The 25,532-nt window shown below is 37.4% G+C and overlaps 1 protein-coding gene across 2 annotated transcripts in view; it reads right to left on the bottom strand.

Moving 5' to 3' along the window:
- The window catches only part of LOC131427306 (uncharacterized), a 64,053-nt gene extending 41,829 nt beyond the window's left edge, over positions 1-22,224 (bottom strand). Inside the window, exons 1-3 of one of the 2 annotated variants that reach the window (XM_058590372.1) lie at positions 22,121-22,224; positions 20,652-20,789; positions 14,361-15,597 (exon numbers count right to left, since the gene is read on the bottom strand). The gene's annotated coding sequence lies outside the window, so the exon portion shown is untranslated. Of the gene's footprint in view, positions 1-14,360; positions 15,598-20,651; positions 20,790-20,865; positions 21,169-22,120 lie in introns of those variants that run through there. The other variant, XM_058590371.1, reaches the window with a different exon arrangement.
- Positions 22,225-25,532: the final 3,308 nt, after the last annotated feature.

Below are 25,532 nucleotides of genomic sequence, written 5' to 3'. Positions count from 1 at the left end.
TTCACATGGCGATTTGGCAACATTCAGAATTAGCTACAGGGATCTCCCGCAAGGCTTATGCCTCAGTCCGTTCCTCTATTATTTTTACGTGAATGACATTGACAACTGTCTCGTAACCCCATGTACACTAAGACAATTGGCAGATGATGGCGTGGTTTCAGTTACTGGATCCAAAGCTATTGATCTGCAAAAACCATTGCAAGATACCTTAGATAACTAGTCCGTTTGGGCTGTTCATCTGGGTATCGAATTCTCTGCGGAGAAAACAGAGCTGGTCGTCTTTTCAAGAAAGCATGATCCCGCGCAGCTTCAGCTTCATATGATGGGAAGAATGATCCAACAGGTTTTGACTTTCAAATACCTCGGGGTGTGGTTTGATTCCAAATGAACATGGGGAGGAGACACATTAGGTATCTGATAACAAAATGCCAACAAGGAGTAAATTTTCTTCGAACAATAACAGGATCTTGGTGGGGTGCTCATCCGGAAGATCTAACAATATTGTATCAGAAAATGATACTTTCAGTGATGGAATATGGATGCGTTTGCTTTCGTTCCGCTGCAAACTCTCATATTATCAAACTTGAGCGAATTCAGTATCGTTGTTTGCGAATTGCCTTAGGCTGCATGCATTTGACACATACAATGAGTCTTGAAGTTCTGGCGGGAGTTCTTCCATTGAAAGATCGTTTAGGGAGCTTTCATCGCAACTGCTAATAAGATGTGAGGTACTGAATCCCCTGGTTATTAGTAACTTCGAAAAACTAGTCGAGCTTCAATCTCAAACAAGATTCGTGGCAGTATATTTTAACCATATGTCACAGGAAATCGACCCTTCAAAATATATTCCTATCCGTGACAGCCTCCTAAATGTCCCTGACTCAACTTTATTTTTCGACACATTCATGCACCGCGAAGTGCGTGGAAACCCGGAACACCTACGCTCGATGGAAATCCCAAAAATATTTTCAAGTAAGCTCAGGCATATTGACTCTGAGAAAATGTTTTACGAGGACGGATTACGAATTGAAGAGACTACTGGGTTTGGTATGTTCAACAATAATGTTTCGGTCTCATGTAGGCTTCAAGAACCTGCATCTGTTTATATAGCAGAGTCAGCAGCAGCTAATTATAGCTTGAGTGTAATCGTCACATTATCACCAAACCAAAAAAATATCTTTTCACAGATAGTCTGAGTGCAATTGAAGCCATTCGCTTAAACAAGACTGGCAAGAATGAACCGTTTTTATTGGGCAAAATAAAACAGTGCCTGAACGACATATTGAATAATTATTATCAAATCACTATAGTCTGAGTCCCGGCTCATTGCTCCATTTCAGGCAATGAAAGAGCCGATATTTTAGCCAAACGTGGTGCTATTGAAGGTGAAATTTATGGGCTACCGATAGCTTTCAACGAATTCTATACCGCGTCTCGCCAAAGAACACTTGCCAGCTGGCAAGCTTCATGAGTTAGAGATGATCTGGGTCGGTGGATGCACTCAATTACTCCTAAAATATCGACAAAGGCATGGTTCAGGGGACTTGATGTGAGTAGGGATTTCATTCGTGTAATGTCCAGACTCATGCCCAATCACTACACGTTAGATACACATCTCACATTTTTGCTTGTCGTGACCTTCCATACATGAAACTTCTTTATCTTTTCATTAAGTTCACATTAAGTCCACATTGAATAAAAATGATGAACTGATACAAACCTGAAATAGTTATAAGATCAAGGGTGGGTTAAGGTTTTTCGGAACAAACTGGACCCCTTTCTCTCTTTCTCTGCATACCATTCTTGAACGACTTTGCTGTAATGACAGCTTGCCAAATCTGGCCAAAACATTACGGAATGGTCGTAGGATCGAATGAACGGCAAATTCCGTTTTTGGAGACACTCTTTTTGGTATAGTTACGATGTCATTATCTTATTTGTAACGAAAACTTTCGTTTTTTTGCCACAGCTGCAAATGCCCTGCCAAATCATAAATTTTATTGCAAATTTGTTCGCAAAAACAAATTTAAATTTGGTTTGAACATCCCCCCGAGCCGTTGCCAAGTAAAATTTTTGATATGGGATTTGCCCGAAGTCAGCCTTGACATAGGTTTCATCGTCCATCAGAAGACACCCGCCGAACTTGGTCAGCACCTGGTCATATAGTTTCCGAGCACGAATTTTGACCACACTATTCTGTTTTATGGTCCGATTTAGCTGTTTGCTAGCTCGATACGACTTGATTCCTTCCCGGAGTCGACTTCTCCTCACGGTACTATGGGCAGCACCGAATTTTCTGGCCAAATCACGGTTCGACAGATTAGGATTCCTCTTAATCGTCTTCAAAATCTTACCACGCAGTTTCCGGTCGACAGTTCCACTCCGACGATTGGCTTGAGGCTTTCGAATCGTCGTCAATGTTTCCTTATACCGTTTGATAACGCGCCATACGGTATTTCTGGGCAATTTCAGCTGTTTAGCTAGCCTAGATGCAGACCACAATGGATTTTCCAAATAACTGTGCACAATTTTTTCCCTTCTTTCGGCTTCCACGTTGATTGTTTACAAAGTACAGTCGATTTGCGGAATGTCAAAAATAAAATAAAAAGCTGATAAAATTCCTGCGTCATCTTTAATGAGAGAATGCAGTTTTGTCTGCACTTCCGGGTACGTGAATTTCCTACCGCATTCTGCCGTTCAATGCGATGCCTTTTGAATTCTGTACTTGTGTAGTCTTTCACGTCTGAAGTTTTATTCAACTGCAGTTTTTGTGCCACATCTCTTATAGAATTCCACTTGAAAGCTCGAACTACCCACTTGTGATTCTTTTCACCTTCCATTTTGACCACGTTTCGTTGTACCGATTTAATATTCGAAATATCGTAAATTGTACAATTCCAGCCCTTCTTCCGGTGACACGATGCGAAAGATCCGGATTTTTTGTAAAACTACTACTGTCACTAACAGAATGAAAAAGTTACACATTGAATTAGTTTCATCTGTAATTTTAATTGAAAATACCCAATGGATAAAATGTTACAGCCGTTTGAAAGTTACAATTTTAGTCGGCGATGGTAAGTTGTCGAGGAGCAAAATCTTATTTTTCTATCTGGATCTTTCCTGTTGAACTCGATGCGTCTCTGCTAACTGAGCAATTTCATAAATGATTAGTAAACCATCAGAATTTACATCGTCCGATTTGGATGAAACTTTGCACACGTTTTCAGTATGACAAAACATTCATTTTGCGTGGAGACTAATTCGACTTAAGACTGATTCTTAAAAGGGGTGTTCGCATACACTTTCTGCAAATCGTGGTAACACGGAAACTGTAAATTGTACAAAAATGGTGTCCAAAAACAAGTTGTAGGAAATCGATTGGGCGCTCCTAAAAAATATACACTGCAAAAAAATTGAGTATAAAAAACTAAGTTATTCATTCAGGGGTTATCTAAATTTCGGGCTAGGGCACATAACCGACTTTGATATGTTTACGTTTCGTCTTTGACTCATCAGTGCATAGCAGCTCAAATTGTACTGCAAACTCGGCAGTAAATAGCAGAAACTTTACGTCTGCTTAGCGGTTCAAATTGAACTGCCGAGTTTTGCATAAAACAGTACAATTTGAACTGCTATGCACTGATGAGTCAAAGATGAAACGTAAACATATCAATTAAGTTATTGCAATTCAAGTGTTCATTTTACAATTTTTAAAATACAGAATTCAAATCCAGGAAGCAGTATTTATGTCAAATGGAAATAAACAAATGAACAGGAAAAATCTTGCAAGTCTTTGTACATTTAAATGTATGTATAACATTGATGCTGAGTGGGAAATTTTTATGATAAAAGACCATGTATGTGATGCACTCGGTGGTAATTTAAAACGAATGATTGGTCAAACTACATGAACATCCAATTACAACAGCGAGAAGGAGAGAATTAAAAATGGCTCAGACGAATGAATCACGCTGAGCTGTACCAAGTATACAAACATGCGGACACTGGAAGGCTTAACATATAAAACACGGCAGACTACAGTGAGCTGTACATGTAGCAAGAATGCCGAAAAAGAATGGCCTACGTGATGTTCAGCAGAGAACCTGGGAGAGGTCGCAGTGGATTTTTTCAAGAGTGCCCAATCGATTTCCAACAACTTCTTCTTGGACACCATTTTTGTACAATCTACCGTTTCCGGCTTACCACGATTTGAAAGTAAGAAGTGTATCGAAAAGTAGTTAGCAACATTGATTATTGAATCAAAAAGCGAGAAAAAAAACATATTTTGAAATCAGTTTTCGATATATTGTAGAAAAATTACATTTTTATGCATTTCACTGATTATATTGAAGAAAATCCTAGTTTCTGTGAAACGCTCGCACTTTGGGCTTGACATTCTTCATTAAATTCTGCACAGTTACTTTTGTGACTTACCTGGTGGCAGCTGTCCAGTTTTTTTTTTTTGAACTCCTGCATGTTTTGGGACACTGTACCTTCCTTCCGAAAGTGCCGCTTGACAATTGCCCAATACCTTTCAATTGGCCGAAAATCCGGGCAGTTCGGTGGGTTGATGTCCTTTTGCACGAATTGTACATTATTGTTTGACAACCACTGTAGAACGGAGTTGGCGTAGTAGGCTGAAGCCAAATCCGGCCAGAAGAGAGGAGAAGCCTTATGCTTTCTGTACAGTGGCAGCATTCTCTTCTTCAAACATACACCTTGGCGTTAATTGTGCCCTTCGTGAAGAAAATCGACGACCGCAAACCACAGGTACAAATTGCTCGCCAGACCAACACCTTCTGCCCAAACTTTTCCATCGCCACCGTGGTGTCAGCGTCGTCCAGGTTCTGGTACACCGATTTCGTATAATATTGCGGTCCGGGCAGCGCTCGGGAGTCTTCCTTGGCGCAGGTTTCGTCGTCGAGCAAGATGCATCCGTCTTTATTCTGTAGAATTTGGTTATACAGTTTTTGCGCTCTTGTTTTGGCCTGAACTTGCTGTACCAGGGACTTTTTCGGGACCTTCTGTTTCTTGTACGTTTTCAGGGAGTTCCGAACTTTGATCCGTTGAATCATCCCGATGCTGGTGTTGAACTGCTTGGCCAAATTCCGTGTCGACGCCGATGTGTTTTTCCTGATGTACTCAACCACTTTTAAGTCCCGGCCGGGTTGGCTGAGACCCGTTTTCCTACCGGATCGGGGCAAATCCTTCATGGAAAGGGTCTTACCGAACTTCTCGATAATATTTTTGACACTGGTGTGGTGAACTTTCACCCGTTTTGCAATTTCGTTGTACGTGACACCACTTTCTGATCACCAATTGTGCAGAATTTTCTTCCGCGTTTCCGGATCAATTCGACTCATCATTGAAACGATAAACCGTACCGAAACCATTCGATTGCGCAGCTGTTATTAACATGTAAACAAACATGTCACCGCAAAACACGCTGCAAAAAATTAAGCCATTTCAGAGTAATAACTGTTTGAATGTTGCTAACTACTTATCGATACACTCCTTAGTTGCCTCCGAAAGCTATGCATTTTTGTCATCCTTCCACCAACTCTCGAATACTGCATGTCGAAAATACTGTTTACATTTGTAAGGGGCTTGAAACCTTTTCTCCACATCTTCATAATTGCTGCAAGTGTGTTAGACTTTGATGAAAACAAATGTTAGTCGGAAGGGGTCAAATCTGGGGAGTATAGCGCAAAGGGCACATCTGAATTCAGAAATTATGTTTTTGATCGCTTTAGATTTGTGCAGGGGGCGTTGTTGTGCTGTCAAATGATTTTCTTGTATTTTGGTGAGTATTTTGGACGTGTTCCGAGCAATGCTTGATATTATATATCAACCTGAAAACAAACATCCATTTACAGCGCGAATTTCACAGCTGTCCGAAGAAACGATTATCACGGATATGGTTTGCTGTACGCACAGACAGGTAAATGACTGCTGCATCAAAATAACATCTGAAATAACTACGCAAAGTACACTAAGGTCTTTTTTATGCGAATTTTCAGAGTTATGCGGTTTTTTTAATGCGAATTTTCAGAGTTATGCGGTTTTTTATGCAAAGTTTCAGAGTTATGCGGTTTTTTATGCGAAGTTTCAGAGTTATGCGGTTTATTTTTATGCGAATTTTTAGAGTTATGCGGTACGTAAACTCGCATAAAAAAAGACTTCAGTGTACACGTACAGACGATATGCACAAATTTGAGTATGTTACGTTTAGCCGATTGTAGAATAAAAGTAAACCATTTCTACTTTCCGAATTTGCCTTCTGATTCCATCATCCGACGAGCACGATTTAATCTCGTCTAATCTAATTTGTTTTTCCGTCTAGCAAACATTTTTATTGTAAAATCAATTAGAACACCATGTTTTCTATAACAAATTGAGAGAAAAGTTTGGCGGGTTTAACGTTGAACTCAAAAAACAAGTGGGTTTCAAAAGCAAACTGAGAATTGCCTTCAGAAGGATGTTTTTGAAATTTGAAGACGGGTCGGTTAACGACATCAAGCGTGACTTTTTTTACCATTCAAACCGGCTTCCTATTGACACACAGAGGCCACACATCAAGCTCCGTACGCACCGGATAACCCTGATAACGAGTCGCCGGCTAGTCGCGTTCGTAGTTCGTCTTTCCGATTGTGTGGAAAAACCAAAAAAAAAAACCAGACGCGCTCATTCGAACTATGGAACTCTAGAAACGCCGCTCCGAATCCAATTGGAATCCGGCGGACACGTTTGCCTGAAAACCCGGCATTCATGAACGCTTGTAGGAAGTAGCATCAAACTGTTTCCACACTCAGTCTTTTGTCAAGCAAGCGGGCTCTCTTCTCACAAATGAGCGGACTTTAGCGAGCAAAGCGCTAGTATTCAAGTTCGTTCGTTCGTTCGCTTGCTCAGAAACAGAGATAACTACAATCAAAAGTGAAGCTTGTAGACACTACTTTAGATATACACAACAAAACACAGTCCGTCGGTATCCAAATTTTTAGAGTAAACACCAATACATTCGGGAGCATAGCTTTTCTGTCGCTGTAGTAGTTGTTTAGCATTTGACTCGTCTGTCACCGCAACGCGCAAACGGAGACTTATCGTAGTGTTGGTTCGGTCGTACATGTTTGCCATCCATCGTTCTGATACCGCGAGATGTGGGCAGCTGAGAATATTCAACATGCCGGATGAAAAGTGAGAAGCAACAACAACAACAATAACAACAAGGACAAGAAGCGAAAGTGGCTGTCGTCATCCTCGCCGTGAGCAGCAGTTTCGATAAGAACATTACCTACATTTCTCTCAGCGTCTGGAGGCACCGTCGTTGGGTAGCGAATTTCTGTGTTTCAACTGCGCTGCATTGTGAAGCATTAGTCATTGGTGGTCGCGAAAAAAATACGACGTTTCTGCAAGCACCAAATAATTAACCTGAGGGAACTCACCTATCGGGTGACCTGAGCGCGGACGACGACGGAGTAAACTTAACGGTAGTAACGACGTCGTACCAACGAGAAGCACTGTAATTGGTAAAGTAATTACATAATGAATATGTTTCCTCGGTTGCAGTTGTACAGATGATGTAAAGTAGAACGACGAGTCATGAATCGTGATTGACTCATTCGTCGTATCTAGTAATACCTAGTCAGCGGTGGAACTTGACCGATGACCGCTGGTGTCAATTTTACACGAAACGAATTCTATTCGAACAACGGAATTTAGAATGGTGATTGTTGTTGATAGTACGCTAAACTGGTACAAAACAAACGAATGATTCTAACCAATAACATGATGATGTGATGTCTGTAGATTGTAGAGCTGGCGTTTCCGTCAGCTGGTCGTAACCGGTGCGGAACGAAAATGAAATTCACACAGACGATAGATCACAAACCAAACGTCAAGGATGCGGGATGCTCAGACGCCCGGCACGCGTAAATACGCTCAGCATAACAGTTCGGCTGAAAAGTTCGTTTAATAGAAACACACATTTTTTGCCAAAATTCGTTTTTATTATTCAACATAATTGCCATCAGAGGCGATACAGCGATTATAGCGATCTTCCAACTTTTCGATACCATTTTTTTAGTACGATTTGTCCTTTGCCTCAAAATAGACTTCAGTTTCAGCGATTACCTCTTCATTGCTTCTAAATTTTTTACCAGCGAGCATTCTCTTGAGGTCTGAGAACAGGAAAATGTCACTGGGGGTCAAATCTGGAGAATACGGTGGATGAGGGAGCAATTCGAAGCCCAATTCTTTCAATTTCAGTATGGTTTTCATCGACTTGTGACACGGTGCATTGTCTTGATGAAACAAAACTTTTTTCTTCTTCAAATGAGGCCGTTTTTTTAAATTTCGTCCTTCAAACGCTCTGAAAACGCTATATAATAGTCACTGTTGATGGTTTTTCCCTTTTCAAGGTTGTCGATGAAAATTATACCATGCGAATCCCAAAATACAGACGCCATAACCTTACCGGCCGATTGTTGAGTCTTTCCACGCTTTGGGTTCGGTTCATCGCGTGCAGTCCACTCAGCTGACTGTCGATTGGACTCCGGAGTGAAGTGATGGAGCCATGTTTCGTCCATTGTTATATATCAGCGAAAAAATCGGTTTTATTTCGATATAACAGCTCCAAACACTGCTCAGAATCATCAATTCGTTGTTGTTTTTGATCGATTGTGAACTCACGCGGCACCCATTTTGCACAAAGCTTTCTCATATCCAAATATTCGTGAATAATATGTCCAACACGTTCCTTTGATATCTTTAGGGTGTCAGCTATCTCGATCAACTTCACTTTACGGTCATTGAAAATCAAAATCAAAAAGTAGTGTTTCATCAACACACGAAATTCCTTTTTTTCCATTTTTTTTCACAATAACAAAAGTAGCTTCACTCAAAATGCAATATCTCACAAACTAATAATCAGACAGCTGTCAAATTTATACACGTATCTTTTGAAGGTTGGTACTAACTGAAAATGGTATGGATTTAATTCTAGTGGCGCCCTCTCATAGAAACGATACGAACTTTTCAGCCGATCTGTTAAGAAAAACATCAAACAAATCACGTCGAACGGTGACTTTTCGGAACGGATGATTCGTCGTAATCATGAATTAGAAACTGAATCGGTATTGAATGACAAACGGATGGTTACAAAAGCGTATATGATGACAAAATTTGTAATAAACTTTCCATAAAAAAGGGACCCGATTAAGGTTTTCGTTGACGATAAACGATGTTCGTCCGTACTGCATGTATATTCGGGTTTGCCTTCGACGAAGTAGCATGCCCGGGCTTTTTCCCACGATTTTTTAGGATTATCGTATCGAACCCACTTTTCATCACCGGTTACGTTTCGATGTAAAAACCCCTTACGATTTTGTATTTGAAGCAGTTGCTCACATACAAATAGACGGCGCTCGATGTCCCTCGGTTTCAAATCGTAGGCACCCAGTTTCCTTCTTTCTGAATCATGCCCAGGGCCTTGAGACGTTTTGAAATGGTTTGCTGACTCACTCCCAACGATTCAGAAAGTTCTTCTTGGGCTTGGCACGAATCTTCATCAAGCAATGCTTCTATTTGTTCATCTTTGAAGGTTTTTTCTCTTCCACCATCATGTTTGTCTTCGACATCGAAATCACCATTTTTAAAACGTTGAAGCCACTCCCGACACGTTCTTTTACTTAGAGCAGCATCACCGTAAGTTTCTGAGAGCATTCGATGCGCTTCAGCTGCATGTTTTTCGAATTGTAACAGAAAAGTAAAACTTTCCGCAAATGATGAGAATTGGGCACATAAACAGACATTTTCAAGCTCGAATAATACGAAAACAAGAACAACTGTCACTGAAACGGCGATGACAATGATGTTCGATTGAATGATACGGCTAGTTGAAAATATTTTGCTCGATTTTTCCGTGATAAAAACTCCTGAAAATGGAATTTTTATACTTAATCTGCAATTTCGGAACCGGAAGTCGTATCCGGATAAAATTCAGAAGAGTTATATGGAATTGTAATATCTTTCATTTGAAATTAGTGTTAAATAAATGGATGGATCTCTGATAGAATCGAGTGCACTTTTTCAAATTTATTTTGCACATTTCATCCCGTAACTCCGCAACGGGAAGTCAGATCCAGATGAAATTCAATAATAAGCTATGAGACTATAAGACCTTCAATTTGAATATCAATTAAAGAAAGTCGGTTAAGCGGTCTCTCTAAGAAAATCAAGTGCACTTTTTTATATTTTGCTTGTACTTTTTACTCTATTACTCTCGAACCGAAGCCCAAGGTTATGAGCCCAAGAGACTTTCAAAAGTCGGGTTTCACAGTGATTGCATAGCCTTTCTATATGAGAAATTCTTTATCAAAATACCTAATTCGAATGATAAATGAAAGGTGTAATATCTTCCAAGTGGATGTGGACAGCTGACCCATAAGCCGTTTATACAAAAAAACCTTTTTTAATCCACCTAGTGGTGTAATGATGCCTTTCTCATATATTTTCCTGTTTTCAAAAACATCACTAGAAGATTCTGTCCAGATTTTATTGTCGTGAATACGACTTACTTTACTATGCGGCGCATTTTCAAAATTTACCCTCTCGAAGAGTGATAAGTTTTTGATCGTGAATATCTCTTGTTATACTTAACACAACATAATTTTTTCTCCATGCTATCAGAACTATAATCAGGAATTTGTTGATAAATTTTCAACAGTGTGAAATAACCATAAATAATTCAAAAACTATGTTTTCTCAAACTTTTGGAAACAATGAGGAAAACTATGAATCCTATTTCTGGATTTTGAAACTGGTTTCAAATTTAGCTCCTTATTCAGGGATTCGAATCAATCCAGAGATATGATTTAGGATTTTATCATCAGAATTAATAAACAAAATTCAGGATATGAATTTTAGATTCTGAAACTAAATATTAGGTCTGAACACCGAACCTTCATTCAAAAAATGAATTCAAAACCAGAGTTTAATTCCTACACTAAGTTTCAGAATTTAATTAATCAATTCAGTTTCAGCATTCATTTCCAGAATTCAGAACCTACATGTTGGAACAGTGAATTGTGAATTACCGCTATTACCGGTGCGTTCGGAAGCGGAAACCGGGCACTAGTACTCCCAAAGGAGATTTACATATCCACCAACTAACAAAGTACGCCAACTAGATCAATTTACCAGTAAATTTAATAAAAATGTACACCTCGTTTCGTCATCGCTAGTGGAAAAATACTCATGAAATTGAAAATTTTCACTAATCGCGCTGTAATACCGGAACCGGAAGTCGAATCTGGATCAACTTTTCGGGTACTTTTTAGAGAATTTCAAGAATGTTTTAGTTTGTAAAAATCGGTTGAGAAATATGCGAAAAAATAGAATGCGCATTTTCTCATAGATTTGCACATATTGGCTTGTAATTCCGAAACGGGAAGTCGAATAAAGATAAAGCTCAATAGCGATCTATGGGGCCATAAGACCTTTTGTTTGAAACTAAGTTTGTGAAAATCGGTCACGCCATGTCTGAGAAAAGTGAGTGACATTTTTTTTATTTGTTAGATGCATACACCCTGTAATTCCGGAACCGGAAGTCGGATCGGGATAAATTTCAATAGCGAGATAATAGTAAGATCTTTAATTTGAATCTAAGTTTGTGAAAATCGGTTCAGCCATCTCTGAGAAAATCTAGTGACATTATTTGTCACACACACATACATTTGCTCAGTTCAACGAGCCGAGTCGAATGGTGTAGACCATCCGGCCCTTCGGGCCTCGGTTCGAAAATCAGGGTTTACAGTGATTGTATAATCATTCTATATGAGAAACTAACTAACCGTTGTTAGATTCGTTACCATTCGTCTTCGATTCATCGGTGCATAACAGTTTCTGTTGATTTGTTATGCCACCCAGCAGTTCTACATAAACCGCTAAGAAAACGTAGTTTCTGAGTACTCTTTTTCGCTTGTATAACGAAAAAAACAGTTCCTGCTATTTGCAACTTTTGTTTTGCAACTGAGTGAATGGATGTCTTAACTAAAGTACCGAACGAAAGCAGGAACAAAAGCAGAAACTTTACGTCTGCTGAATGGTTAATGTTGAACTGCTAGGTGGCATAACAATTTAACATAAACTGCTATGCACTGTCGAGTCGAAGACGAAACGTAAAGAAAACTAAAATAAACTGTCTTTTTAACGCGGGAGATACATAGCGCACAAAAAACCGAGCGAAAAATCGCGTAACTTCGAAAATCCACGTAAAAAAGAACCGCAAAACTGTAGAAAAAATATTTGTTAAAAATTCATGAAACATCGAGATCTGGTGCAATCTCGTAAATATTTTTTTTTAAATATCGAAAATTACCTCAAAAAAAATTCCTGGATAACACCAGATCTCGACGCTTCGTGCATTTCTAAGACAAAACCAGAAAACAAAATATATTCGAAAAGCCGCATAAAGATTTGGCAAAAAACGTGTAATTTTGTAACGGAAATCCGCATAAAAAAGCCGCATTTTTTGTTGTTGAAAATCCATATAATTAGTGAAGGCGAAGAACAAACCTCATCGTTACTTCGAAAGTAAATCATAAAATCTCACTTCACAGTCGGTTGCCGAAATATTGAATATACAATCATTAGAACACACTTTTTCACTTAAAAGTTCCTAGCACAAACCGTATAAAAAATAAGAATAAGTACTAGCGAACCACAAACCTCTGACAGGCCTAAATCATCAATTCCGTGACTCCTATGGAAGAGTTTGAAAAGACGTCCTTTTTCAGATAAGATACTTCCTCGTTGTAAAAGTCGAAGATGAGGGCTTGTGCAAAAAATGACGATTTCGACCGTCCCACGACAAAAGGGCCTAACTGCAAATGACACTTTCTCTTTGTTTATTTTTTCTTTCACGATTTACCGAACTGATTTTATATTTAACGCTTTACTCTTCGCAAAACTTTCTAAGTAAAATTACAAGCTTTCGATTTATATTGGAAACTTTGAAGAATTTGTAATAATGGCTCCGTAATAATCAAAAGAGAAAGTAAACAAAGAGAGGCTCTCATTTGCGATTAGGCCCTTTTGTCGTGGGACTATCGATTCGTCGGTTACGTCACTTATACCAATAACTCCGCAACACATAGTTATCAGCTATTCGATATTCGAACCCAATCAATAAATAGTGAAATTCAAACAATTCTAAGAGTGTTGAAATCGGTACAGCCATTTTCGAAAGAATTGAAAGGAAAGAAAAAAGTGTGTTTTGTCGGTTACGTCACTTATTACATTATATCTCCGGAAGCGACCATTTGATCTTTGAACTTGGAATCGGATTAGTCAACACCGAGAGAATTGAGCGGATAGAAAAATCTTTGAAAGGTACACACAACCACATACACATGTACACAGACGTTTTCCGACTTCGTTGAACTAAGTCGATTGGCATGTAACACTAGGGGTTTACGGAGCTTCTATCGATGGAACCGTTTTTGCACCATTTCTATATTCTTTGTATAGAGAAAGGTAAAAAGCTCGAAAACATTGAATTGAGCAATAATTCTTTTATTTTATACGAAGACAAAGCTTCTGAAAAAATTGTTTCAAAATTTACCCGGTTTGATATGTAAATTTTACAACAGACAAACGAAAGAAACAATGACATTACAAAACCCGAGTTGACACGATTAGAATGCAGATCTAACAAACTAAACAACTATTACAATTATTGGAATTTTACTTTCAATTTGCATTTAAATTCAAATGTACTAAAATAATATAATCATTGAGTTTTATTGAATGACTAAGAACGCTTTTTTTCTCGCGCATATAACTTAAAAAAATTCCTTAGAACATTAAAAAATTTCAACTAAACAGGTAGTGGTATGTGAGAAACAGAAGCCTCAAAATTCAAGCGAGTGTAAATTGTGTTACATCTGGGATAATACGATATTTTTTTTGTTCGATTAAACGACAGTTCAGGCATGTTTTTGGACACAATGAAATGAATATTTCAATCAAGACAACAAATTTAGTATTTTGCTTGACATTGGGTTAGGCTAAATGCGTTCGAGTTCAACTTTGTTTAGGAAATATATCAGAGCACCCCTTGTATCCCATTCGAAGCGTAAAATATATAGGAAAATACGCAAATAGCTCAACATGTCGAACGGTTGTCACTCAAAAGGAAAATCGTGGGGGCATTTTCCATGTTGCCTGAGTATTATTTCTTCAAAATCAATCTTTAAACTAGTTAAATTTCCAGATAATTCAATCATCAATCTACTCCGAACGAAAAAAAAAATATCTATCACTAACACATACTCAGAAGATGAAAAAAAAGTTCAACTCACCACTACACCCCTACAACTACAATCCAAAACCAGCCGGACCCACACCACTGCTAGGGTTCTTTTTCACTTCGCCGTAGTGTTTGCGCTACGTTGTCTTGCTCGTTTTTACCGTCGCTTGCGCTGTTTTAGGAAAAAAAAAAAGTCGATTTTTCTACCTCCGCTTATTTCGTCAGGCCACTATTTTACCGTCGGCGGAAACAGAAAAGAGAATATTTTCCGCCATATCACCATAGGCAACAATTCAACTGTGCACCACTGTCGCACGTTCAAATAAAAAAAAATCACTGTTTTCCGGCACGGTTCCGTGCGAAAAGGGACACTCGACGACGTCTGGCTTCACAATCTGCTGCTTTGCACTACCTCGTGCAAAACGTTTCCGAGACGATGCGATTGATCGCCAACCGTTCCCTTTTCATCGGACTAACCGAATCGTTTGCTCACTCTACTCACTGCTCACCGACACACGAAATTCACTGCGGATAGAGGTTGCTCACACACTCACTTATTCACTGTGTGCGCTCTCTGCGCTGTACTCTATTTCGTTAGAGCAAATGGAAAAAGAACGAATCAAGCAGGAAGCGCATTTCGCATTTGGAAAATTTTACGGGCTTTCGCACCGAAGAAAAAATCACATTTCCGTTCAACTGCACATCGAATCAGTCACCGTTTCGAGTGATACTTTGCACTTGCACCTAGTCGCACGTTAATCAACAGCAAAAATGGCACACCGAGACCCCCGGAATGAAAATTTTCCAGATTATTAACGACGAAAAAAAAAATGCGCTGCTACTACCTCCTATCCGATGGGCTGATCTCACACAAGTAAAATGATTATTCCTGCTGCTCACTGCAAAATTTGCGTTTGCTTTCAGGTTTCATCAGCCACTTTCGACGCTCTCTCACGGCAGCCGTCGTCGAATCACCGTGCTCCGTCTCGTTCTTGCCGTTGCCCTTGGTCGGCCGGGTGTGCGAACGCGACAGCACGAGCGCGTCCGTTCTATGGGTGGTGGTTTTTTTTCTTTCTTCGATATAACGAGAGCAGCAAGCGGGTTCTTCTCTTGGCAAGCGCCGCTCCACGGGTGACGTGTGTGACGGCGGCGTAGCTCACCGAAAACGGAAGCATCGCGGCAAACATGTTGGAAATGGCGTCCGCGCGCGCATGTTTCAAATCGACCGTCACACCGCAGCGGGCCCGCTGTGACGTCTTTCGGTTTCAATTTGACCGTTGAAATGGATGCTGGAAATAAATAACAAAAACGGAGCTTATTGAAAACTATTATTTTTTTTTCATTGTTGGGATGATGTATTAGTAAGTTTGGACGTTCATATATAGAACTGTGGCGAGTCAAAAGCTTTCAATAACTATCAAATTTTGAATGGTTGCGTGGGTTTCGAACAGCTAAGTGAGAAAATTGCACTTACGAGAAAAGACGTGCTGTTAATTTTGTCGTGAATACGACTTACTTTACTATGGGGTGCCTTTTCAAAATTTACCCTCTGAGAGAGTGATAAGTTTTTGATCGTGAATATCTCTTGTTGTATCTAACAAATCAACATAATTTTTGCTACATGCCATCGGAAATATGATCACAATTTTATGATAAAATTTTCAGTTGTGTGACATAATCTCAAATAGTTCAAAATTAAACTTTTCTGAAATGTTTGGTATAAACGAGTATCAAAGAGGATAATTCATATGGCGCGTTTGCCTTTCTCGTATTTTGAAAGCTCATAGCTCAGTGATCTGTGGAAGGATTTATATAATCTAACTACCAATAGAATCGACATTTTTCAACTTAAATGTGTATAGCAAAAGCATTGAAGTATTTCAATAGTACACTATTGAAAAACCTATCTCATTTGACCCATGTCAACACCAGCCAATCAGAACGCGTTCTGAGGAAGAGAAGAAAATAGCTGCTGCTGTACAACAAATCGTTCAAGAAAAATGTTCTGAAAAGTGGTGAATACCGTAGTGAGTTCCTCAATTTGGTCCTTCTGAATGCTAGAAACGAATCCCTACAGCATATTGATAGTTTCTTTCAATAAATTATGCAAATCCGAAATGAAATAATCGACATTAAAATTCTATATGCGGCTATTTTTTTAGCCGTTAGGACCGCCCATTAGTGAAAAAGCTACAAACGAAATCGCATAAAAGGAAATCTCAACAAAAATTGAATCAGTTTGGATTCTACCGCCACTGCGAGTAGATGTGTTTTGTGTCGTCTGCACAGCTAGTTTCGCTTTCGACAAGAGCGATTACGTCACTGCTGCCAGTCATTAGCATTGGGAAAAAAACAACGGTGGAGAGCATTGCACAATATCAGCCGTTCTAATGGCTCTAAAAGTTTTCTGAAGAACTATTAGGATTTGTTGTTTGCAAATCGTAGGGAAATATCCTCAGTTTACTGCAAATCAATAACAGTTTGCTTAGATTTGTGCACTTTTCGCTGTGTGAAATTCACAGTAATCGAGAACAAGTGAAGCGTTCTTTGTTTTTGCGAAAAATGTGAAAAAGGGGAATGCGTGCATAATTCATACAATTGATATTCGGAAGTGTTAAGGAACATGTCAGTTGTTTTCGTATTCACGACATCCAGTTATGTCTCTGACATTACCCACCCGCCTTTTTTTCTTCTATTTCTCAGTTGATTTTTCAAAGGGTCGTATGAGCAAATGACAGTTTCTTTTTCTATTATTGTGACGCAATTATACCAGTTTTCGTAAATTTCACAATACTTATTGGAAGTCGAAGGTCGATTTTTAATGTCGTTTTCGGTTAATGTAGTACCTAACTCAGTTTTAATCCTAATTCATGTCAAACTGTTTGCTTAAGGTCTGGGGCCAGTGTGTTTGAGGGTGATTTAGAAGACTATTTACACGCTTCAAATCTGATTTTATCAGAAGCGGAGGAGGAATATAAAAAAAAAACCCAACTGACACTTTTAGAAAATTAGTTTAGATTATTCGATTGCATAGCTGAAAACGCCGTCTTTCAACTTGTTCATTGAATATCTCGCCTTCAAAAGCATGGATCAAAAATCTATCCTGACAATGTCTAGATAATTTAGTTTAGATGCGATTAGTGTATAAAAACATATATTCAGTCACGATAAAAATGAAGTAAATGTTACTTTTATGAAGGTAAGTCGATTTCTATGCACGCGCCGTTTTTTCTGCTCCAGGAAACTGGAAACGTAACGAAAAATAAGAGAGAAATAAAATCGGCTCAGCAAGGCCTCAGTTTCGAACCTAGTCTCAAAGTCGTCCTAAAATTCGCGTCAGTTTCGAATTTGATTGTTTAGTGTGAACCAAACAATTGTTTTATTAAAACGGTGAATTTTTTTTGAATGCACTTCCTTCATTTTTTTTGTAGCTCGGAAATTGATTAATAATGGTGTAAAAATGGTATCCAACAGAACATTACAAACGGACACTCAAAGTATAACGTTTTACTGTTTCTCTAACAAGCAATTTTAAATTTATAGCTACAATTTATTTCATAGTTCTGTTAAATGCCACCAAAAATTACTTTGACAGTTTGATTGGTATTGTAAAGTTGTTTAAAAGCGTTTCATATCTGCTGTTAAAAAAAGGCGAATCTCACAAAAGTGAACAAATTGAGTATCCATTTCCCATGAATAAATGCTTCAAAATCCCACAATTCACCTAGAAATTTGGATTTTATAAAAATTTCAATCTTAATAAAACAAAGAACTATAAGGGGCGAAACCATCCTTTTATTTGTTTTCGTCAGTTTTGCCTTTCGCGTTCCATGCCAAAAAGAAGAGCGGTACTTCAACTGCCTGGAAGGAAGGGCGAAACTGATCGTTTTACTGCTGTAAATAAAAATGAGCCGATAAAATTACTCGTAGATTTGTTTTAATATCGAAAACCGTAGCAGAACGGTGACATAGCAGTTCAACATAAACTAGGTGATGTAGTCGGCAATGAAAGCAGACATTTTGCGTGATCTAAAGCCTCAAACGCTCAGGTCGTGCTTTCATTTGGACTTCAATCGTTGGGAGCAGCAGTCGCCAGTAATGAGAGCTGGCGTGGTACAAAACCTCAAACGCTCAGGTCGTGCTCCCATTTGGACTTCGGTCGTCAGGTGGAGCAGTCGGCAATGAAATCACCTTTTGAGTGGCATAAAGCCTCAAACGCTTAGATCGTGCTTTCATTTGGACTTCATGTTGGAATTGGATTCCGGAACTGAATTCTGTTTCGAAACTAGTTCAAAAACTAAAGTTCAGTTGAATTCTGAGCCTGTTCTAAGTTCTGAATTTAGTTCTTGAACTCAGGTCCAGTCCCTAATTTCTGAATTCTTTCAAACGGTTATTTTTAGAACCATTACATATTCCCAAAAAACTATGCGATTTTTTTCTTTACTGTACTGTATACGGTTCTTTTTTCAACCAGTTGGAGTTCGTAGTTGTTGTAGGAACTTTCTATTATTTTGCTATATAAAATGCATAGCAAAATACCCATACTTTATTGTTAACAATGTGTTCTACATCGAAAGAGTGTAAAAGTTCACTCGTCCTACTATAAGAAGATTAAGAGAGAAATATAACCAAAAGTACCATGATAACCGATAGAAAAAAAGTCTCTTAAAAGATAAATTCCATTTAATTTCACTTTATTCAAATAGTGGAAATAAACGGATTTTTTGTTTTCTTTAAAAGCGATTAAATTCATTGCAGCAATCGCTCTAAAAAAATATTTTTTGAGGAAATAGTCTAAGAAAAACTGTCATTTCCAGTCAAAATCAATTACAATTTTTGTCATAAGCTATCATACGATTGGTTACTGTCGAGATGCACATTTTGCATACATTTCCGAAGCAGTTTCGCATAGTGATGTGCACACTGTAGCATGATTTCGAGTGTTTTTTGAAAAAGTATTTGTTTCAAGCGCATTATATTTAAATATCTATCGAAAGATAGGGTAGAAAACCTCCTTTAGAAAAAAAAAGTCCAACTAAAGCCCTCCCTACGTTCAATACGTTGGACCGTTGTTCCGATGAATGTCTAATAAATCGTTCAACGGGAGGCCAATTCGGGACTTTGGTTGGTTCTACTTCGCGTAGAATAACAACACATTTTCTTTTTATATGAAAAAAATCGTTTAGTTCAACAGACGCTCAAGGCCCAACAGGATCTAAATGCTATCTCGGAGGAAAGTTTGATGATGGAAATAACGAAAATATAATATCCCAGATATCTCAGCCCTATCTTTTCAATCGGAAAAGATTTTATGGGGTTGACACCGATTCGGATTGTCTGTAGGGTCTTTCTTTTTCTAACATTCTAAGTTAACTTATACTATACTTTTATTCACTCTTCTTAGAAATTGAAATGAGGCTGTATTAACTCTAAGTTGAGTTAATAACTTTTTTAACCATATGAAAAAATATCATTGGCCTGCGTATTTAACAAAAATAGCCAATGAAGTATTAAATTCGATTATATGATTTATTTCTACGGAATTAAATTTTATTTGATTTAATTCTATGGAATTTTAACAGCGAATTGCTTTGCTCCTATTGAAAATTAACGCCCGAAATATATTTTGCTTCACCCGATGGCGATGAATACACCGTTTTTTGTTTTTGACAGATGAATGACTATCCGATGAACACTGTCACCGTCCCAGCTGATCAGGCCAAATGAACGGTTTGAATGCAACTTACAATCATCAACAGTGAAAACAAATCTGCCGTTACCACATCGATCGAATGGAGTAATAGCACAACATGATTACGTTTTATTAACTACATTTATAACAATGTTTTAACGAATGAGCTCAGTTTTTTCTTTGAACGATGCTAACTGATCTAATGTTGGAATACAATTATGTCTGACTCTCATGTCTGTCAAAAACGAGGTCAATATCAAATGCTGAATCAGACTCATTGTTTTAATAAATAAGGAGCTCTTGAACTCTATTGTTTCGATTCCATGATCACATTTTGATCTATGATTTAAAGCTTAAAATGACAGCTGAATATGCATGTGTCAGTAATTTATATTGGAAGAAGCAGATCACCGAATTGTAACGACAGGTGATTTAGAAATATTACATTCAATACATGTATCTTTATAAATCGTTACCACTATTCCTTCAAACATCAATGTTTTAATATGATTAGTAATGCAATTCAGCAATCTTCAGTACTCGAAAAATTCTACTATGTTTTGATTTGAATTGAATTGTCAAATGGGATAGAATAGTAGTCAAATGGGATGATTATTATTGAGCTAACATATTTATTAGAGAATAACTTACCTAGAACTATGCTGTTTTCAGTTCTGACTTGAACCTTTTCGGATATCTGCATCGAATCAACTGGTTCAGTATTTTTATTGTGATGTGCATGATGTCTTGTTTCTTACAATTGATATCACTGACAAATAAGCAAAATTTCTGCGAATTAAAACGTAGAGTTATGTTAGTAATTTGTTTGTTATTGATTAAAGACACAACTTTTATAAAATATTACATTCTTAGCGATCCTGTTGCTTGCTTTCCAAGTTGATACTTTACATAGATCTTACATGCCAAACAATGAACTGTCAAACTGAGAATGTTTTATACCATCGAAAATGTTCAATTTAATAACACTTTTTGTAAGTTAAACACCTTATTATTTTGCCACGTTACTATGCTGTACGAAAGCCACTATCTAATTCCCGATTTTCGAACTATTACAAGGTCGACCGACGTTTTGCGTAAAATGGAATAGCGGGTGGGTGAAAGTGATTTCTGATAGGTAACTTACATTGAAGTTAAATTTAATGAGGGACATGCGAACAGCCGACGTTCGCGTGAATGGAAACTGTGCTACACCGTTTCAGACAAGTGAGTGACGGTGTAAGTTGGATGAACAGTTGGATGGTGAAGGCTAAATTTGACGTACGATTGAAGGCATCAACGGTGGTTAATTTACAGTACGTTAGAAATAAACCTCTAATAGAAGATAGCTGAAATTATAGCGAGAACGTTTTCAGAAATATGATATAATTTTAAGAACAAAATAAAAATCGAATAAAACAACAAAAGAGAAGCTTATTGAGACAGAACAAAATAGACTTTCAATAAATAGCCTAAATGTATGCTTCATTTGAGCCTGATCGTAGCACGAAGCTGTTTTATTCGCATTATCATTTTATAATGATTGCATTCTGTTTATTCGATATTCATATTACTTTTGTATTCGTTCATAAATTTTGGTAGGCTATGGCTGGAAAAACATTTTCCAAAAATCAAGTCATTTACGATAGCAGATATATGATCTCTAACTTCAAAACAATTGGGAACTGGGAATATTGTATTACAAGATCTGATGCAAGAAACTGATTGAAATAATAACTTTTATTTTAAACTATGAAGCCAGTATGTTGTTTATTTAGTTTATATCAGTGTGACTTCGAGATGGTATAAACAAAGACGATCTATGCCGATAACATCTTGATTTATATTGCGTACTATCATACGGTATTGGTATTCTAATGTTGAACATGGACATTCTGCCAATTATAAGGGATATAATTCATCTCATTTTTCTTTATTCATATGATTAAGCTTTGATTTGAACTGTTAAGGTATATCGTAAGTACAAAATCAGCCAATGTTTTACAATTACTGTACCTAAATTCAGTGCCAATGTTTATGTAATTATTCGGATTTTCATAAACGCGATCTTTATTATTTTAAATCCAGTATAAACATTTTTAATAAGATTACCTATTACTTACCCTTTCGATTACTGTGAGCAACACCGATTTCACATAACTACGATAGTTTCACTAGACACTTCCTGATCGGCATGATGTTTTCAAACAGACATGTAAACTTTGCTAACCGAGTTCATTCGATTTGAAATTAATGAACCGTGTGCAAGACAACCGCGTGAACACATCAGTGCTGCCGGATTTATTATGTTAAACTTTCTTTTCAAAAAGATTGTTTATAATAAGGGCCAAACTTACCTAAACAAACGAATCGAAATTTGTATCTGCACTCGTACCAGCCGCTACCTAATTTTGGGTCAAAACGTACCCAAAATCAACTAAAGCGCATCTCCCCAAGTTTGGGTAACGAGTGATGACCTCAAAATTTAGGTAAATGTAAGTTTAGTACAAGTGTTATGCCATAACAAAGCACGCTACCCATTTTTACCGATCAACTCATAGTTCGAATAGATAACGACCTAATTTTGGGTAGCTTATAGAAGAGCTCGACAATGAGTGATTTCTCCTAAAAAAAGGTAGAAATGATTTTCAGAGTGTCGAACAAATGCCTTAATACAAAACAATTTTGTAATAGGATTCTGATAAAAATCGGGACAAGGTTAAAAGAAAAAAAGGTGAATCAGTTAAGGAAGTTAAGGAGATTTATCACTGTTTTTGTATCGTCACTTCATATAGCAATAAACAATACTTCATTCTGTGTAATTCGTGATCCGGAAGTCAAATACGAATAAGATTCAGGTATATTGTTTGGAAGTCTTTCACACTTCAAATCGTTTCTCGAGCTCGGTAAATTGAAATGCCGAATTAGATGGGCAACACGAAATTTTAATGATAGTACAGTAATTCACATGCTCATTGCCGAAATTCGTTATTGTAAAGTTCTGATATCTCGGTAAAGCGCATTTTATTGCCGAAGTTTGGCATAATATGTTACTGAACTTGTCCGTAAACAACAAATATACCGAAATCAGCAAACCTGCTTGCCGAGATTTCGAACAGTGTGTTAGCTTTTACTAGAAATTCAGTGCGACACTTGTCATCTTATGTCAACTATCGATTTTGTACAGTTCCGGACGTCGCCTCATGGAGCTGAAAATTTGATTCAAATTTGACGAATGAAAGAGATTGATTCGTTTATTTCCAGGTAGGGCGAGCACTAGAAACAAATGTTTTTATCAGTGATATTTCTTTTCGTGATTTTAATTAAAGTAAGCATTAATAATATATACCTTTTACCAAAACTTGGATTTCGTGATAAATTTTTCGTGCAATCATAAATTAAAATCCTTTCTACACTCGATTACTGATGACTCGGTAATCCATGATTCGATCCCGATCGCTTTTGCTGAACAAACAGAAAAATTGCTGCTGACAAGCTCGGCAATAATTGACAGTTCAGGATTGCCGAAATTCTCAGTAATTATACATTTTGCAGAGACGGTTACCGAGCCCTCGGCTGTGCAAATCTCGGCAATTATTTCGCCGATATTCAGCAATAAAATTTAAGTGTGTTTCATTTGAATCCAAATTTGTGAAAATTGGTTTGGCCCTCTACACACGTATATTTTATTACTTAACACAAATTTCACATGGCGACAAAAAAGTTTTAGGATTAGCTCGGCAAAAGCGATAAGGATTGAATCATAAATTACCGAGTCATTAGTAATCGCACATAAAACGGATTGCTGGGGATACGTTTGTTTCAGTTTCATTTACATTAGAGTGCCTATAACCAGAGTGACGACATCTCATCCGTAATTTTGGCAACAATTCAAAACATTCCATTAGCTTTACATTAAATTGACAGGTCGTTTGCTCGTTTGGAACTGGGAGCTGTCATTCCAAACGAACAGCTGTCGCCACTCTGATTATAGTCACTCTAATTTACATTATAGACCACCCATATGAATCTTGCAGCGGCTGAATTTGCTCTAAGTTTATAAGTGTTTTTTGGTTTATATTCAGGATTCAAAGAAAAAAAGAATTCCTTAGTAATATTTATGAAAACATGAATTATATTAGAAATGCATCATTACACCACTAGACGGAATAAAACAGGTTTTTAAATTAATTATCCAAACCTGAAATTTCATGCAATGCAACCGAACGAACTTCCAAGCAACTTCTAGATTACATTGTTCAGTTTCTTCAAAAGTCCTGCGTGTAATTTTAGGCAACAAGAAAGTGGATATTTCAGTAATTGTGAAACTTTTGGTTGACTGGAACATTGGCTGTCCTATCCGGTATTTGCATTGAATGCTGTTTTCGTCCAGTTTATGCTTCGATGATATTTCAATTGTATTTCAAAGAAGGGTGAATCTAACAGACCAATTTTTCATTAGTCGATGAACTGTTGGTTTATCTATAAAAGGAATGCAAATTTCCCCACTTTCCTTCTATATCAACTGAATAAATCAGCATAAAAAGAGTTTCACCTCTTTCGATTTGTTTACTTTTATACTTCCTGTGTGAACTATGAAATTACGCCCTTGCGCATTTTTCGTGAAATTGGTTCGTTTTCGCGACTAAGACAAATCTGCGGGTAATTTTATCCTCTCATTTACTATTTCCAGTAATAAAAGGTCCGGAAACCATCTAAACTAAAGAAAATAAATAGCTTCACCCTTCCTTACTAGCAATTGAATTATGGCCCTGTTTGTTGGCATGGAACATGGGCGAGAAAATTACATAAACAAGTTTCGTCCTTTATAGTTATTTGTATTAATAAGCCTAAGATTTTTGTAGAATCCGAATTTTTGGGTAAAATTGTAGGATTTAGAAGCATTTAGGGCATATTCAGGAGTGTTCTAGTTCTAGATGCAAAATTTATTTCAGTTTTAAAATTTAAACCTAAAAAGTATAACAAAATAAACTGGCAGCCCCAGCAGACTTTTATCTGTGTTTCAAATCTGTATAAAATGTTCATTACGACTTAACTAACAAAAGTAAACAAACCGAGATTTTTATTGCATTTTGTTAGGAATGTCCTAATACACGCACTACCCGAACACCGTTTCTCAATTCACTATAGATTCACTAAAAAATCTATCAACACCTTTGACGTATGTCGAAATCAATGAAAAATAATCATTAATGCTACTTACGTCAATTGGAAATGTTTTGACCAATGTACCAAAGCATAAACAAAAGTGTATGCGCGGACATACGACAAAATAGTTTTCCACGAAAAAGCCGATCTAGTGTGATATTATGAAAGTGCGACTTACTGTAGAGTTGAAGATATTTAATGGGTTCAAGTTGCTACTAAGCTTGTTGAAAAATACACTGATTAATTTGGAAAGAAACTGATTTGTTTCCAATCGTAGAAACCGTTATGAATCTTTCGTCAAACAAAAGCGAAAATTATCAAAACACACTAAAAATGAGTCGACTGTTATTTTTTCCACTTGATATG

Source organism: Malaya genurostris, chromosome 2 (assembly GCF_030247185.1).
Source record: "Malaya genurostris strain Urasoe2022 chromosome 2, Malgen_1.1, whole genome shotgun sequence".
Taxonomy (NCBI): domain Eukaryota; kingdom Metazoa; phylum Arthropoda; class Insecta; order Diptera; family Culicidae; genus Malaya; species Malaya genurostris.
Note: the sequence above shows the minus strand (reverse complement) of the source record. Positions and strands in the feature narration are given on the sequence as shown.